Source organism: Sapajus apella, unplaced genomic scaffold, assembly GCF_009761245.1.
Source record: "Sapajus apella isolate SASKATOON/1434 unplaced genomic scaffold, GSC_monkey_1.0 scaffold63, whole genome shotgun sequence".
Classification (NCBI taxonomy): Eukaryota; Metazoa; Chordata; class Mammalia; order Primates; family Cebidae; genus Sapajus; species Sapajus apella.
Window position 1 is genome coordinate 12,851,523 of NW_022437003.1, and position 15,702 is coordinate 12,867,224.

The window sequence follows — 15,702 nt, forward strand, 5'->3', positions numbered from 1 at the left end:
ATTTCTCTGTGCCTCAGTTTCCTCTTTGGTAAAATTGTCCCCATCTATTGGGCTTGCTGTGAGGACAAATTAGTGCAGACATCTAAAGTGCTTGGAACACTGTCTGGCACTCAGTAAGCATTCCAGAAACGCTTGCCTTTATTGTTGTTGTTCTTGTTGCCATTAATGTGATGAACCCTAGGAATGAGTATATGTTGCTACATTTGGAAAACAAAGAGGAATTGGCTGTCGAAGGTGGAAGGAGTAAGTCAGTCAGTTACCAAAAAGTAAATAAATAAAAGTGTTTCTTTAATTCCAAGGGTTGGAAGAGGCAATATATCTTGGCCAATCAACAGAACACGAATCCATGGTTAGATGCCCTCCAAAAATCACATGGACAACATTAAACATTTCACAATGTTACCTGATTTTGTACCTAAGGCTGCAAGGGTCTTCTGCTATGCTGACAGCAGGAAACTCAGCTCCAACCAGGGGAACATGTTTAATTCAGATCAGAGCTATAGCTAGCCCAGGCAGGTACTTCAGATGCAGTGCACCATGCCACGGTCGCCAGACGTCCACGTGGCTGTGTCCAGCCAATGGCCTGATGTGCACCATGCTCCAGTGAGATCAGGAATGCTTGCAGTGACCTTCCTTCTCAATGCAGCCTCTCTTACCTTTATTAGGAGTAACCAGCACCTTCTTAGACACTGGGCTAGGATTGAGGGCCCAGATATGCCAGTGCTCAAATTCAAATATCCCTTTTAATGACTGACATTGTTCATGCCCCAGGGATATGCCTCTCAACATCCTTCTCTAATGTCCTTGAAATGGTAAATGACTGCATCTGAATGCTATGGAAATTTTGGGGTTGCATCCCTGCTGTTGGCACAAACAAAAGCACTCCTCCAGAGTATAGGGAGAATTTAAGTGGTGAGATCATTTGGGAGAGAGAGAAAAGGTAAATTAATTAATTTGCCAAATCCTTCTATTCTTTTTTTTTTTTTTCACCCAGACTGGAGTTCAGTGGCCCAATCTTGGCTCACTGTAACTTCTGGTTCCCAGGCTCAAGCGATTCTCTTTCCTCAACTTCCCAAGTGGCTGGGATTACAGGTGCCCACCTGTAACCCCAAACAAACAAATACAAAAATTAGCCCAATATCACACCTGGCTAATTTTTGTATTTGTAGTAGAGATGGGGTTTTGCCATGTTGGCCAGACTGCTCTTGAACTCCTGACCTCAAATGATCCATCCACCTCGGCCTCCCAAAATGCTGGGATTACAGGCATGAGCCACTACACCCAGCCCAATCCTTCTATTCTTGTACAACAAAGCACTGTTTTTCAATGTTGCTCAGCATTCATTTCCTGCTTCTCCTTCGGTTTGTGGTTCAGGAGGTACTTGGGAATTAGCAAGGTCTTTTTAATAGTTGCACATAGTAGCTAAGAGACATTTTGGTATGTTAAACCACCATATTATTTTAAATTTATATATAGATCTAGAGGTTGCTTGAGTGATACCAATTTTTCATGTTGGCAACAAGATGGATATTGAAAGCTAGAATTGTGAGTGGTTTCATTAAAACATTTAAGTTTAAAACGTTAATTCATTTAAATGTGTTATTTTAAAAGTCGATATTTAATCATAATCTTTGCTGATATTTAATTGTACATTTTGATTTCATGTAACACAATTTCTATTTTTTCTCTTACTTTTTTCTCTTATTTCTCTTATTTTCCTCCAAAAACTATTTTGGAGGAAAGGTAACATTAAAAATAATTTTAATTTTTCAATTTTAGTATTTATTGAAGTTTGCTCTTAGATAAAAATGTATTTATATTTTGTATATATTGCAAACAATTACATCTTTAATCCTTTGGTTTATTCCTACCCATAGAACAAACTATATGGAAGTTTTTATGATAACAACACTATTAGTGTCTTCGCTGAAACAAAGGCAAGAAAAAAAAAAATGGAGCATATACACAATACTGCAAGAACTATGTGTGTCTTTACAATTCATCCAAACATTGCCAACCTGTTCACAGGACAGCAAGACATCCATGATAATAATTAAAGTCTATTTTCTTTGATATTTCAGAAAATAATTTTTAGTCATCTAAAAACCATAGCTTTGCACATCTTCTTTTATTGTTTCTTTATGAATGTGTATTTCTTACAGTAGGAGGCCAGCAGTTGATTGTTGTTATTTGTGGTAGTTATGTCCTATAAAGTCACAGGGAACACTGAATTATCAAATCCTGAATCATTGCCCTAGGGGAAATGCATGGTTAGGTTTCTGGTCACAGCATTTTAATCAACTGCTGAGTACATAAACTGTTCCTGTTAAAAGACACCTTATTTAACATGTATTGTTGATTCGTTAATGCTGAACTCAGGGCTAACAGCACTATCACTCATGTCTGAGCAATGCCTATCATATGTTCTCCATAAAACTCATCGCAGCCTCCCTGCAGTTAGGAGCACTGTATGGCAGCGATCCCCTACCTTTTTGGCACCAGGGGCCGGTTTAATGGAAGACAATTTTTCCACAGATTGAGGGGTGGGGAGTTGTTTCAGGATGATTCAAGTGCATTGCATTTATTGTGAACTTTATTTCTATTATAATTATAATGAAATAATTATGCAACTCAGCATAATGTAGAATCAGTGGGAGGCTTGAGTTTGTTTTCCTGCAACTAGACAGTGCCATCTGGGAATAATTGGAGACAGTGACAGGTCATGAGGCATTAGATTCTCATAAGGAGCATGCAAGCTACATCCCTCCCACGTGCAGTTCATCATGGGGCTCATGCTTCTACGAGAATCTAATGCTACCACTGGTCTGACAGGAGGCAGAGTTCAGGCAGCAATGTGAGTGATGGAGAGTGGCTGTAAATACAGAAGAAGCTTTGCTAACCCACTGGCCACTCACCTCGTGCTGTGCTGCCCAGTTCCTAATGGGCTGTGGACCTGCTATCTGGCACTTCAGCATGACACTTGAGGCCATTTTCAACAGCAAAACTACCAACAAAAAGCACTAAAATTAAAAAAATGTGACATTAAATAGATCATAAAAAGGACACCCATTTACCAGATGAATGCTGAGAGGAGGAGGCAGTGCTTTGCCTTGTTCATTTCAGCTGGGAGCACGCACATTGGCAACTCAAAGATTTGTCCTTCCATTACAGTCTGTGAATGTCTGCAACAGTGACTCAAGAGCTGACTTGGGGATTCCAAATAAATTTTAGCTAGTAGGCAAATTAGCAGATACAGAATTTGAGAATAAGGCAAATCAATTGTACATATTTTATATAATAATTTGTTAACTTGATTTATAATTTTAAATACTTAGTCATATGGTATGTGAACTTCTGTTTGAATTCTTAGGCCCTACAAATGTGAGGAATGGGACTGGAACACAACATTTGTTGCTGAAGTTACATATTTTGGTATGTTTGATAAATTTAGGTAAATATCATAAGAGAGATAATTCATTTTAGAATAGAATTTTTAAAAGACTAATTTAAATGCTAACAAAAATCTGCTGCAGCCAATACTGCAACAGAAAAAGTTAAAAAGATCCAAAAATGTACTGTGCTGTTTTCCTAACTGTATCATAAATTTCAATATTAAATTAATGTGTCTCTTAGTAGTAGTAAAATAAGAAAGAGTGTTGTATTCAAATCAGGGTGACACACACTAATTGTTGTGCTTCAGACAGCTGTAAGCAGTTTTGTGCCACTGGGAGACAATGATTCTGATTGTGTGGAACAGACACAAGAGATTAGGCAAAGGATAACTTAAACCAGGCAACTTCTTAGGAACGGTCTCCAAAGCTGGCCCTGGAGAGCCCCCATTTCTCAGATGATAGCAATTAAGAAAGGGGGTTGTAAATCAGCTAGCTGTTTAGAGACTAGAGGTTGTCAGAACCACGGTAACCAATGGATTGTGTGAGGCATGGTCGGGGAATAGAAAGACTGATAGTGTGCATAGGTTGATGACTGGACGGTTGTTATTTATTTATTTATTTATTTTTGAGACGGAGTTTCGCTCTTGTTACCCAGGCTGGAGTGCAGTGGCGCGACCTCGGCTCACCGCAACCTCCGCCTCCTGGGTTCAGGCAATTCTCCTGCCTCGGCCTCCTGAGCAGCTGGGATTACAGGCACATGCCACCATGCCCAGCTAATTTTTTGTATTTTTAGTAGAGACGGGGTTTCACCATGTTGACCAGGATGGTCTCGATCTCTTGACCTCGTGATCCACCTGCCTCGGCCTCCCAAAGTGCTGGGATTACAGGCTTCAGCCACCGCGCCCAGCCCCTGTTAATTTTTTTGTCACCTCTAGTCTTATTTGTTCATCTTTACTTTTGTTGCCTGTGCTTTTGGTGGTGTCATATTCAAGAAATATTTCTGTGTATCAAAGGAAACAATCAGTAGAAAGAAAAGGTAACCTACGGAATGGAGAAAATATTTGCAGATTACATAGTGGATAAGGGTTTCATGTCCGGAATATATAAAGAATTCTTACAATTCAATAACAAAAGTCCAAATAACCTGATTTTAAAATGAGCAAAGGATTTGAATAGGCATTTCTCCAAAGAAGATATACAAACAGACAATAAATGTATAAAAAGATGTTCAATGTCACCAATCATTAGAGAATACAAATCAAAACCACAATGAGATACTGCTTCACATCCATCAGGAGGACTATCATGAAAAAAAAAAAACCACAGAAAATAATAAGTGTTGGTGAGGATATGGAGAAACTGGAAACTTTCTGCACTGTTGGTGGGAAAGTAAATGGTGCAGCTGCTATAGAAAAACTCTATGGAGATTCCTCAGAAAATTAAAAATAGGACTACCATATGATCTGGCATTTCCATTTCTGGGCACATATCCAAAAGAACTGAAAGCAGAATATTGAAGAAATATTTGCACATCCATGTTTAGAGCACCATTATTCACAATAGCCAAAGGTGGGAACAACTCGATGTCTGTTGCCAGATGAATGAATAAACAAGAAATGTTCTATACCTACAATGGAATATTATTCAGCCTTAAAAAGGAAGGAAATCTTGTCTCATGCTACAATATGGATAAATCTTGAGGACATGTTGTAAGTGAAATAGGCTACTTGCAAAAAGACACATACTATATAATCCCATTTGGATTAAGTATCTAAGGTAGTCAAGTTCATAGAAACAGAAAATACAATGGTGGTTGACAGGGGCTGGGAGGAGAGAGAAATGGGGAATTGTTCAATGGGTATAAAGTATCAGTTTTGCAAGATTAAAATGTTTTAGAGATCAGTTTCACAGCAATGTGAATATACTTAACACTACTAAACTGGATGCTTAAAAATGGCTCAGATGGGCTTACATAATATGGCCAGAAACATTAGCTAGTGCTTATTCTACCCTCTAATGGGAAAGCAGCGGACCACCAGAGACTAAACTGTATCTGCCTCTATTTCCAAGAGACTCACATTCAACCTTAGCTCACAAAAAGCTGGGGAAATTTCATGAGTCCTTCTTTAAAAAAAAAATTATTATTATTATAACAAAAAAAAAAAGCAATTTGAATTTTAATAACACAGCTGAAACAATAGCTGTGTTATTACACAGCTTGTTATTTACAAGCAGTAGCAGCAATGGCAGGAAAAGAGGTTTAATTTAGTTGATTTTCTGTGGTTGTTGGTTTGTTCACTGGGAGCCGCGCATTTTTCCTAAGGGACAGAAAGGCTGCTGGAGGTCTGGTTCTCCTGGAAGCAACTCAATGCAAACCAAGAATCTGGGGCTCTTCATACCATCCCAAGATCTGAATGGGGGCATACCTTTTTGTCTGGTATTTGATGGAGCCTTCTCACTAAAGGTACCTTGGATTTTCTGAAAGAAATTGAGTTTCTCAATGTAGTTTTTCCAAACGGAGCAGTGTATTGTATGCGACATATGGATTCTGACTGTTGATACTTATATATTCCAGATTTCCCAGATAGTAGGGTAGTAAGCCAGATCAAACCCTGGAAATTCTGATGAGTGAGCTTGACCCAGCAGTTAAGGAAAGACTCGTTCTCCATGAAAGACTGTGTCACTGCAGAGGATGTCACTCGGACTGCAATTGGTGCCCTTGCACTAGGTTCTGTCATTGATGCCACACTGTTCAATCCTTGTGAGTAGTTGATGAAAGGAAGGAAAGCCAATGGCCCTTATGGGACGGTTCACATCACTCCAGAACCAGAAGTTTTGTATGTTAGCTTTGAAACAAACTTAAATCAGACCTCCTGTGATGACCTGATCAGGAAAGTTGTGGAATCCCTCAAGCCAGGAAACTGATGACCGCTTTTTTTTTTTTAGAATGAAGTCTTGCGCTGTCTTCCAGGCTGGAATGCGGTGGCACAATCTTGGCTCACTGCAACTTCCACCTCCCGGGTTCAAGTGATTTTCCTGCCTCAGCCTCCTGATAGCTGCAATTGCAGGAGCATACCACCACAACCAGCTTATTTTCGTATTTTTAGTAAAGACAGAGTTTCGCCATGTTGGCCAGGCTGGTTTCGCACTCCTGACCTCAAGTGATTTGCCCACCTCAGCCTCCCAATGTGCTGGGATTACAGGCATGAGCCACTGTACCTGGCCCACTTCGTTAATCAGAGTTCTACACAGTGATTTTTTCTGCCCCAGAAGATTGAAGGTTTTGTGTCTTAAGTGTGCTAGGTTCAATGATTATAATTTTGTTTTTACCAGTTTTGTTAAGAAGCAGCAACAGCAGCATTGACTAAGAAAAATGAAGACAAAAATTACAAAAGGTGAACACATGTAGAAAGAGTTGGCTACTTTCTAGATGTTGAAACCAGGAGCCATGCTTTCCATAACTACCACCTTGTAGTTTCAGAAACCCTAGCTACAATGACAGTATAATCATTTTTGAATTGTATGTGTTATTATATCAAGGAGTTAGATATATTGCATGAATGCTCACTTCTGTGTTTAGGTATTCTTTGCCATTCTTGCTGTGAAATTGAAGTGCATGTAGAAAAAACATTTAACCATATGAAACTTTACAACACTTGTGAAAGCAACTCAGTTTGGTTTAGGCACAGTGTAATCTTTCTTCAGGTTATCATCCAAAATTCCCCAAAGGCAAAACTCTTACCTTCAGCCTAAGCATCTGGGATTGTCCAATTAAACTGCTACTAGAATTTTACATCCAGTTGCATCTACTTTCCAGGACGTATTCTTTACTAACGTTATTGAATCGAATTTCTGCTTCAAACAAATATTTTTTGCAACAGCAAAAAAGTTTTTCTTCCATGAGTAGAGTCCTTTTGAAAAAAAACAATGGTTAAGGTGATAAATGTTATATGATTTTTACCACAAGTAAAAATCTAAAAAATTATTAAGCAAAAAAAAAATTCTATAAAAAGGTAGGTAATATTGATCTGTTTTCCATCCTAGTCTTAATGAGATAAAATACATCTATGGAAATCTCATTGATGCTTATAATTTTTTTCTCATTCTTACATGAAGGGAGAAACAGCTGACTCAATAGAATGAAGAATTGAGTTGTTTGCCGGAGATGATTAAAAACAATCTAAAGGATCCATTAATAGAAGATTTATAAAAGGGATTTAGCCATTGGAGGACTAAAGAGATTTAGTTGTCATTGGAATATGCAGTTTTCAAGATCAACACTATCATTATCTACGTATCTACAACGATTCTGATCTTTCTCCAAGTTGGTTTTCCACTTTTTGAAGTCGTATTCAAAAACCATCTTAATACTAACTTTTTCATGATGACACGAAAGCAATGCCAAACTATTAAAAAGTACCTCAAAGTTGATAACACAATACCGCAGTCTTAGCTACTGTGTTCTTCTGAGAACTTGTTTTTTAGGAAAATTGTAAAACAACACCAATAATTAAAATTCTTGTCTCAAAGCGGTGACATTCAGGTCTTCTAAAGTAACTATAACACTTGGAATAAATTTCATGAGGCTAATTTCTATGTAACGGGAAATTACAACCCTGATGAAAGCATCAGGAAAATTTTATTTCTACCTGTAGAGGGGTACAGGGACAGGATGTCAATTCTCATCCTTCTGACTGGCTCTGCTTAGTGAATGGTTTAGGTCGACCAGGATTAGCTCTTACTCTTTGTCCTTGTCCCTGAAATTCATCATCTACTGCTGCATATCAAATTACTCAGAAATGTAGTAACTTAAAACAACAACATTTATTATTCTATTTCACAGTTCCTATAGGTCAGGAAATCCTGGCTGGCCCATGGCTTAGCTGGGTCCTCTGCCTCAGGTCTTTTATAAAACTGTAATCAAGGTGTCCGCTGGGCTGTGGTCATCTCAAAGCTTGGCTGGGGGTAGATTTGCTTTGAATGTTGCCCACGTGATTGTCAGAAGGATTCAGTTTTTGATGGCTGTTGGCAGGATGCGCCCTTCATTCTGGACATGTGGGTCGCTCCATCAGGACAGCTCACTTAAGAGCTGGACTCATCAGGACAAGTGAGAAGGGCCTAAAAGATGTTAGCAAGACTGAAGTCGTCATGTTTAATAACCTCCTCAAAGTGGCATTCTATCACTTTTGCTGTAGTTCATTCATTAGAAGCAAGTCACTAGGCGTAGCCCACGTTCAAGGGGAGAAGATTCCACAGGGCATGAGGACCATTGGGGGGCATTCTAAAGACTGCCTGCCACACCAACCTTCACACGGATATGTTTCATTTGGGCTCACATTTCTATTCAGTTTCTAAAGGAGGGAAAGAGATTTGTAAGAAGTACGTGAAGTAGGAATGGAATCAAAAGTGTATCCACAGAAATAGGCTATAGATCCAAGAAACACTGAGAGAGGGCAGCTGGAAGCGTGCAGGAGTTACTGGGATTCTGGCCATTAAAAAGATGCGGCTCTGCCGGGTGCGGTGGCTCACGCCTGTAATCCCAGCACTTTGGGAGGCTGAGGCGGGTGGATCATCTGTGGTCAGGAGTTAGAGACCAGCCTGACCAATATGGTGAAGGCCCGTCTTTAAAAAAAAAAAAAAAAAAAGATGCGGTTCTATGGAGAACCCTCAGGACCTGGAGAGGCGATGCATTGGTGGGAGGAACATGTTAGTGTTTTTCAAATATCTGAAGTTATAGACGGAAGAGGAATAATATTTACCTTTTTTTAAATTCCAGAAATTAAAGTCAGGACCAAAGTCAAGAGACAAATTTCTGCCAGTGGAGCCATGAACCAGTGGAATGTGTACCACCACAGTGGGTGCTCCACTGCACGGAAGCGTTCAGGAGGAGGCTGGGCAGCTGCAGATAGAGACTGCGACGCTGTCTTCTTTCTCTATTTCTCCGTTTCCCAGTTTGGGTTAGCCATATTATAATTTATTGCTAATGATTATAACATTTAAATTCAATTAGCCACCTGTAACTGCCCTCCATGTTTTGTCCTTAGATATTTACTCTGAAGAAGTATTGGACTATGATAATTATAGAAACATTATTCATAAAGATATCCATAAAAGAGTAATATGATCCCATGCCACAAGCTTCCACTGTTGCAAGGAGAATGTCCAATTAATATCTGTTTAATTCTTTTTAACTTTGTTTTCAGCTCTCCTCACCTCTTCTTGGTCACACTTCATTGTCATGTGTCTTATTTCGCATGTTCTTTTGAAAATTCCTTTATTTTGGGAATAAGCAAGCCTCCGGGGAATACTTTCATAAGGGATATATGAGTAATATACTTTTTGAGTTACTGCAAATCAGATGTTTTAATTTGACCGTGTGCTTTATGATTGCTTGGCTGGGTATCGTAGGCAAGAACAAAATTTGTTTCTCTTCAGAGCTTTGAAGTTTTGCCACCCTATCTTCTAGTGTCTTCTGTTGCTAATGGAATGTCTGTCGTTCATTTGATTTTCATCCCTTGGTGTGTGGCCAATATTCTTCCCTCTCTGGTTTCTAGGCTTTTCTATTTATTCTGTGGAATTCTAAGATTTCATCAACTTGAATCCAGGGGTGAGTTTTTTCATCTACCTGCTTAATCCTTAGTAGATATTTTCAGTATTAAGACTTCTAACATTTTCAACTCATAAGAACTCTGTAAATTATTATTATTATCTCCAATTTACAGGTAAGGTTCAGGGACATAAAAACAAGTGACCCAGGTCACTGCCTGGTCTTACTACTGAATTATGTTTGGAGTAAGGAAATACACCTGAAGACCATGATTAAGACTATACTTGGTACAAAATATAAAGCACTTTGATTTTACTTTAGAAAGTTGGATAGTTGCTACCTTGAAATTTTGATGTTCATAACAGTAATGATTAATAATAAATTGATAAATATATATATACAAGTTCTATTTACTGTAAAAAAATGAAGAAACACTTGAATAGTTACTTTTGGGCACTCTTTTGGGCACTTTCCTTGACTACACTTCAAGCTAAGCACTTCTTTTATGGGCCCTGAAGGTGAGATGGATGCAGAAACAGTGAAAGTAAGATCTGTTGGAGTAGGCAATAGTAGCATTTGAGGTTCATCTGCTAATCTAACCTTCCCTGTTGATGGAAGAAAAAGGCAGGCTGACACCACACACACACACACATACACACACACACACACACACACACTCACTCACACACACACACACATATATATATAAAGAAATCATAGTTGATTCTTTTAACGAATTAGAAGAATGAACAGAGAGGCAACACCATGTGCTCTCAACATGTCACAGATCAAGGACAACTCACGAGTCACTATGTTTTTAAGCCAGGGGGTTCCCCAAGGTCACGTTGCAAATCAGTGGCAGAGTAAATACTAAGTATTTGTTTTAAAAGATATCAAATTATTTTCCCATCTTATCAGCTGAGAATGGATTTCTTTGCCTGTTTTCTCTATAGGCAGCCAGGAAATTTGCTACCACTAATAAGTATAGCACCAAATTCTCTTTAAAGTAAAATGAGCTAGAATCTCTCACTTCCAAGTTGGGGTCAGTTCCCTGACTAGACATGCACAGAAAGGGGGGATGTGTACTCTCAGGCCAACAGGGTTATAATTGCAAAGGCCACCGGTGGCTGTTCTGGGTATATTATGGGCAAAATTCTCTATTGGGTGGAACCAGCTGTAGTGTTGTGATGTATAACCAAAATAGATGCTCTATACCGGGTCTCTCAGCCTGGGCATTATTGAGATTTGGGGCTGGATAATCCTTTGCTGTGGGGCCTGTCCTGTGCATGGTCGGAGGTTTTGAAGCACTCCTGGCTTCTGCCCACTGGATGCTACTTGTGACAACCACAGATATCTTTAGTCATTGCCAAATGTCCCCTGAGAAGCAAAGTCACCTCTGGTTGAGAACCACAGATCGAAGCAAATTCAATAAAAATTGTTTTTGGTAAATAACTCTGGAAAATACACAAGAGGTTTTTAAAAACACATCCTACTTTTCACACTGGAGTATTTGAAGATTATGTGCTAAAATATAAACATTCCAGGCTCTGGAAAGAGGCAAGGAATCTTTATGCAAACACAATGAACCCTTGGGACCATCAGTTGGCAATAATGAAATACACACAATAAAATCTATGTGTTGCATGAGAAATAATTTTCTGAGCAGATTATTAATCTCAGCTTTGCGTTACTTATAGCCACACGCATGACAATTAATCTCTCTGTGCATGCCTTTAAGCTTTGCAATGTTTAAACATCATCTATATATATATATATATATATATATATATATATATATATATTCTTACTTTGAAAATAGAACAACTGTGTGTGAAGATGTATCAGTCCCCAGGATGCCGTGGTTGGCATTCCCCTAAATTCTATTTTCGCTGAGAGGAGCGACTGCCTTCAAAAAGAGACATTGAACCTTGGAATATATTAAATCACTTCTTCCTGCACAGTTTTGCTTGGATAAATTTGCTTAATGGGCATAGCTTGTGCCCTGAAGATACTCTCGTGCCAAATGTTTGGAAGGCAATTGAAGGAATTACTCAGAAATTACTAGGGGACTGAAATGGAACAAGTTCCAGAAACGCATTTGAATTTTTTGACTGTTGCCTAATATTGACATTTCTGACTTCTGTTGACTGTATTGACAATGGAATGTTGCCATTAACCCAATCTGTTGTTCCTGGGTGGGGGGTGGGAATGAAGCTAGTAGGGGGTGAGGTGGGGAGGGGAACAAAGTGTAAAAGCTTTCTAACCAAAGAAGGGGAATCTATTTTTTTTTTGAGACCGAGTTCTCACTCTGTTACCCAGGCTGGAGTGCAATGGTGCAGTCTTAGCTCACTGCAACCTCTGCCTCTCAGGTTCAAGTGATTCTCCTGCCTCAGCTTCCCGAGTAGCTGCGACTACAGGCGTGTGCCACCACGCCTGGCTAATTTTTTTTTTTTTTTTTTTTTTGAGACGGAGTTTTGCTCTTGTTACTTGCCGGGCGCGGTGGCTCACGCCTGGCTAATTTTTGTATTGTTAGTAGAGATGGGGTTTCGCCATGTTAGCTAGGATGGTCTCGATCTTCTGACCTCATGATCTGCCCACCTGGACCTCCAAAGTGCTGCCCACCTGGGCCTCCAAAGCATAAGCCACCGCACCAGCCAAGAAAGGAAACCTTTAAGTAAAATGGTTTATTTGTAAGTTTAAAGTGTTTTCTATGCTAAGCATTTTTGGAGTGTTAGATCCTTAGACATATATACATAAGTGTCTATGCATATATCTATATAAACACACACACACACACATATACATACATACATACATGTATATATATAGACACACACAAATATTTATAACTATATTTAATCTCTAACAATATCTAGTCCGAAAAACAACCTTCACAGAGCCCTACGGAATATGAATCCTGTTTGACTTGTGGAATTACAAGGTTGTCAGTAAAACTGCTCTTTTTTTAGTGTTTTAATAACACCTCTGTAAGGCCATTTGCTAAATCAGCCAGTCCATTAATTAATAGCCAGCCAGTTGGCCTCAAAGATCTGGAAGTCTGCAGTAGGATAAGCGTCCAAGCTTCCTGGAGGAACACGTGTCCTAAAGCTTGAGTTGGAAAAAGAATCCACCTATCCAGGAATCCCGACTCCCAAGTCTCTTTGCTGGCAAGCACTTCTGAATATTTATAAGACTCTTATTTAGAGGAGGAATAAACAAAGAATACATATCCTCCCCAAGAAGGTGGAGAAGACACAAACAGCTCCTTTGTAATAGCAGGACAAAGAAGATGTGAGGCAAAGTCATGAAGAGAGGCAGCGCAGCATGAAAGGAAGAAGCTCCTGCCAGAAGTTCAAGGCTTTGACAAAACCCAGGGGCGCCATTTTTAGGCCTCTGCCCGTTCTAACCTGTTAGAAAGGGAGAGGGTGCGTCCTCTCGTTTCTCTCCGCTCAGGGAATAGAAAATTCAAAGGAATTCTTCATTTCAAGAAGCAGCAAAGGTTATGTGGCTTCTTTCATAGTAGACGTAGCAGCTTCAAACCAGGGCAGAAATGTTCCTAAAAATAAATACGTAAATAAATAAATAACATTTCCTAAAAAGGCGATCACACCGAGGAAAGCAAATGGAGGAAATGACGCGTTGAGTATTGGTCTTTTGAACTACAGCAGTATGAGAAGTCTTCAAGCTGCCTTCTGCAGGCAATGGACTAGGGAGACAGCTTATTTCCTCAGCGGGGCGGTACTCAGCGGGTGGGAGGGGGCTTTCCCTTGATCTGTTAACCCTGCTCCCTCCTCTCCTCCACTCTCCTTCTGCACTGCTGCAGCAAAATTGACGCAAGAACCTGACTGCACACCCCAGCGAAATGCATCTGCTGTACATACCTCTAATATTCTGAGTGTAAAACGCTAACTATAAATACCTGAAAGAATGGTTGTCAAAAACGTTTTTTGAACCCAAATGTGCTTTACAAAGTGGAATTATTAATATAAAGACTACAAACACATGTGAAGACCTGGTAATCAAAAGTTTCAGTCTGCCTCTACTGTTAGTAGAGAAACCCAAAGTTGCGGCCCCATATTGTCTGTTGGCTCATGGCTTTGGCAATTGTTTTCATTCATGCAATCAGTTGGACAGTCAACCAGGTAATCAATTATCTACGTCTGTAAACCTTTTAAAAAAATATTAGGCCAACAGAAGTGTCTCTGGTTTTGCCATGTTTTCCACCATTTCAACCCACCACACTGCTTCCCTATACTATTAGGTTAAGAGTAGATTCTGTCTTAACTAAGAAAAATGCTCAAACTCCCCTTTGAAAAGAGTGTGTGAAAGAAAACAACCAGGATATATTTTGGGACAAACAGAGTATTGCCTATGATGTATCCTTTTTTTGCTGTCTTATAAACTATCCCAAAACATAGTGGCTGAAAATAGCAATCATTTATTAGTTAATGATTCTGACACAGCAGTTGGAACTGGGCTTGGCAGAGCAGTTCTGCTGGCCTTGCCTGGGCTCATGCGTCCACCTGTGGTCAATGGGCTGCTAATCTGGGATCTGCTTGATTTATGATGTCCTTATTCACATGTTTGGCTCTTGGTGCTGGTTGGTAACTGGAGTGAGACAGCTGGCTGAGTCAAGAGTCTCCAGCTAGCTAGCCTAGGTTCACGGCAGTTTTAGGATTCCCAGGGGCAGCAATAGGGAAATCCCTGATACACAAGCACTTTTGAAACATCTCCTTCACAAATGAGTCACATTTTCTGATGTCCCATTAGTCAAAAAAAAAAAAAAAGTCACAGGGCCAAGCCCAAATTCAAGGGGTTGAGAAATAAACTCTTGATGGGAGATGCTACCATATCACATTGCAAGGGAGTGCGCATAAAGGAATGGGTGAAATTCAGGGTTCTTTTTACAATTGGCCATACAAGACTACTGGCATATTTTTTACATGGAGGGAAGAATGCACATTAGAAGTTCATTCAGGCTGATCTCCCATCTAAAGATGGAACCAACAGTGTATAGGTAAATGTCTTTCCAATTATTGCTGTGATTATTATAAATCCCTTGCTTATAATAAAAAATGTGATTGTATCCATGCAATTTGCACCTGCTGGTCTCAGTTCTACCTGTGGGATCAGTCACACAGACCAAGATCTCACTTTCATGTGACAGCCCTTCTGATCTGCAGGACGACTACCTTAGCCCTTGGACCATCCCTTCTGCAGGCTGTTCATCCCAGATCCTTCCACTATTTCTCATCAGACATGGCTACAGGACTCTTCATACCCAATTGCTCTTTTCCACCTTTGCTCCACATGGAAAGTCTGGTGCCTACCTGAGTCAAAAGCAAGATTTCAAGTGTGATCCTTCAGCATGCAAAAAAAGGGACTACCTTTTCCTTCATTATCTGTTCTTTACTTCCTTTAGGGAAGCCTTAAATCACACCGTTAACTCATAGTGTGGGGAGCCACAAGTTCCCTCAACCTACACACAGATGCTGTTTGAGAAGATGTTAGAGAGCCTTAGATTTTATTCTTGTCGAATTTCATCTGACAACATGCATACCATTTTCTCTTATTATTGAATCCTCTCAAGTTCCTTGTTATGGCTTGCAAAGTTTTTTGATGACAGATGTTATCTATGAATCCATTCCATGTGCCTCGTGGATCTTCATTCAAGTGTTGGATAAACTATTACATAGGACAAGGTTGAGAACAAAACTCTAGGACTGACCGCTAGAAACCTACTTGCATTTCCCACTAATTGGC

The 15,702-nt window shown here is 39.6% G+C and overlaps 1 pseudogene; it reads left to right on the forward strand.

The window, feature by feature from the left end:
- Positions 1 to 537: 537 nt before the first annotated feature.
- On the forward strand, positions 538 to 6,876 carry LOC116529805 (annotated as a pseudogene).
- The last annotated feature ends 8,826 nt before the right edge of the window (positions 6,877 to 15,702 follow it).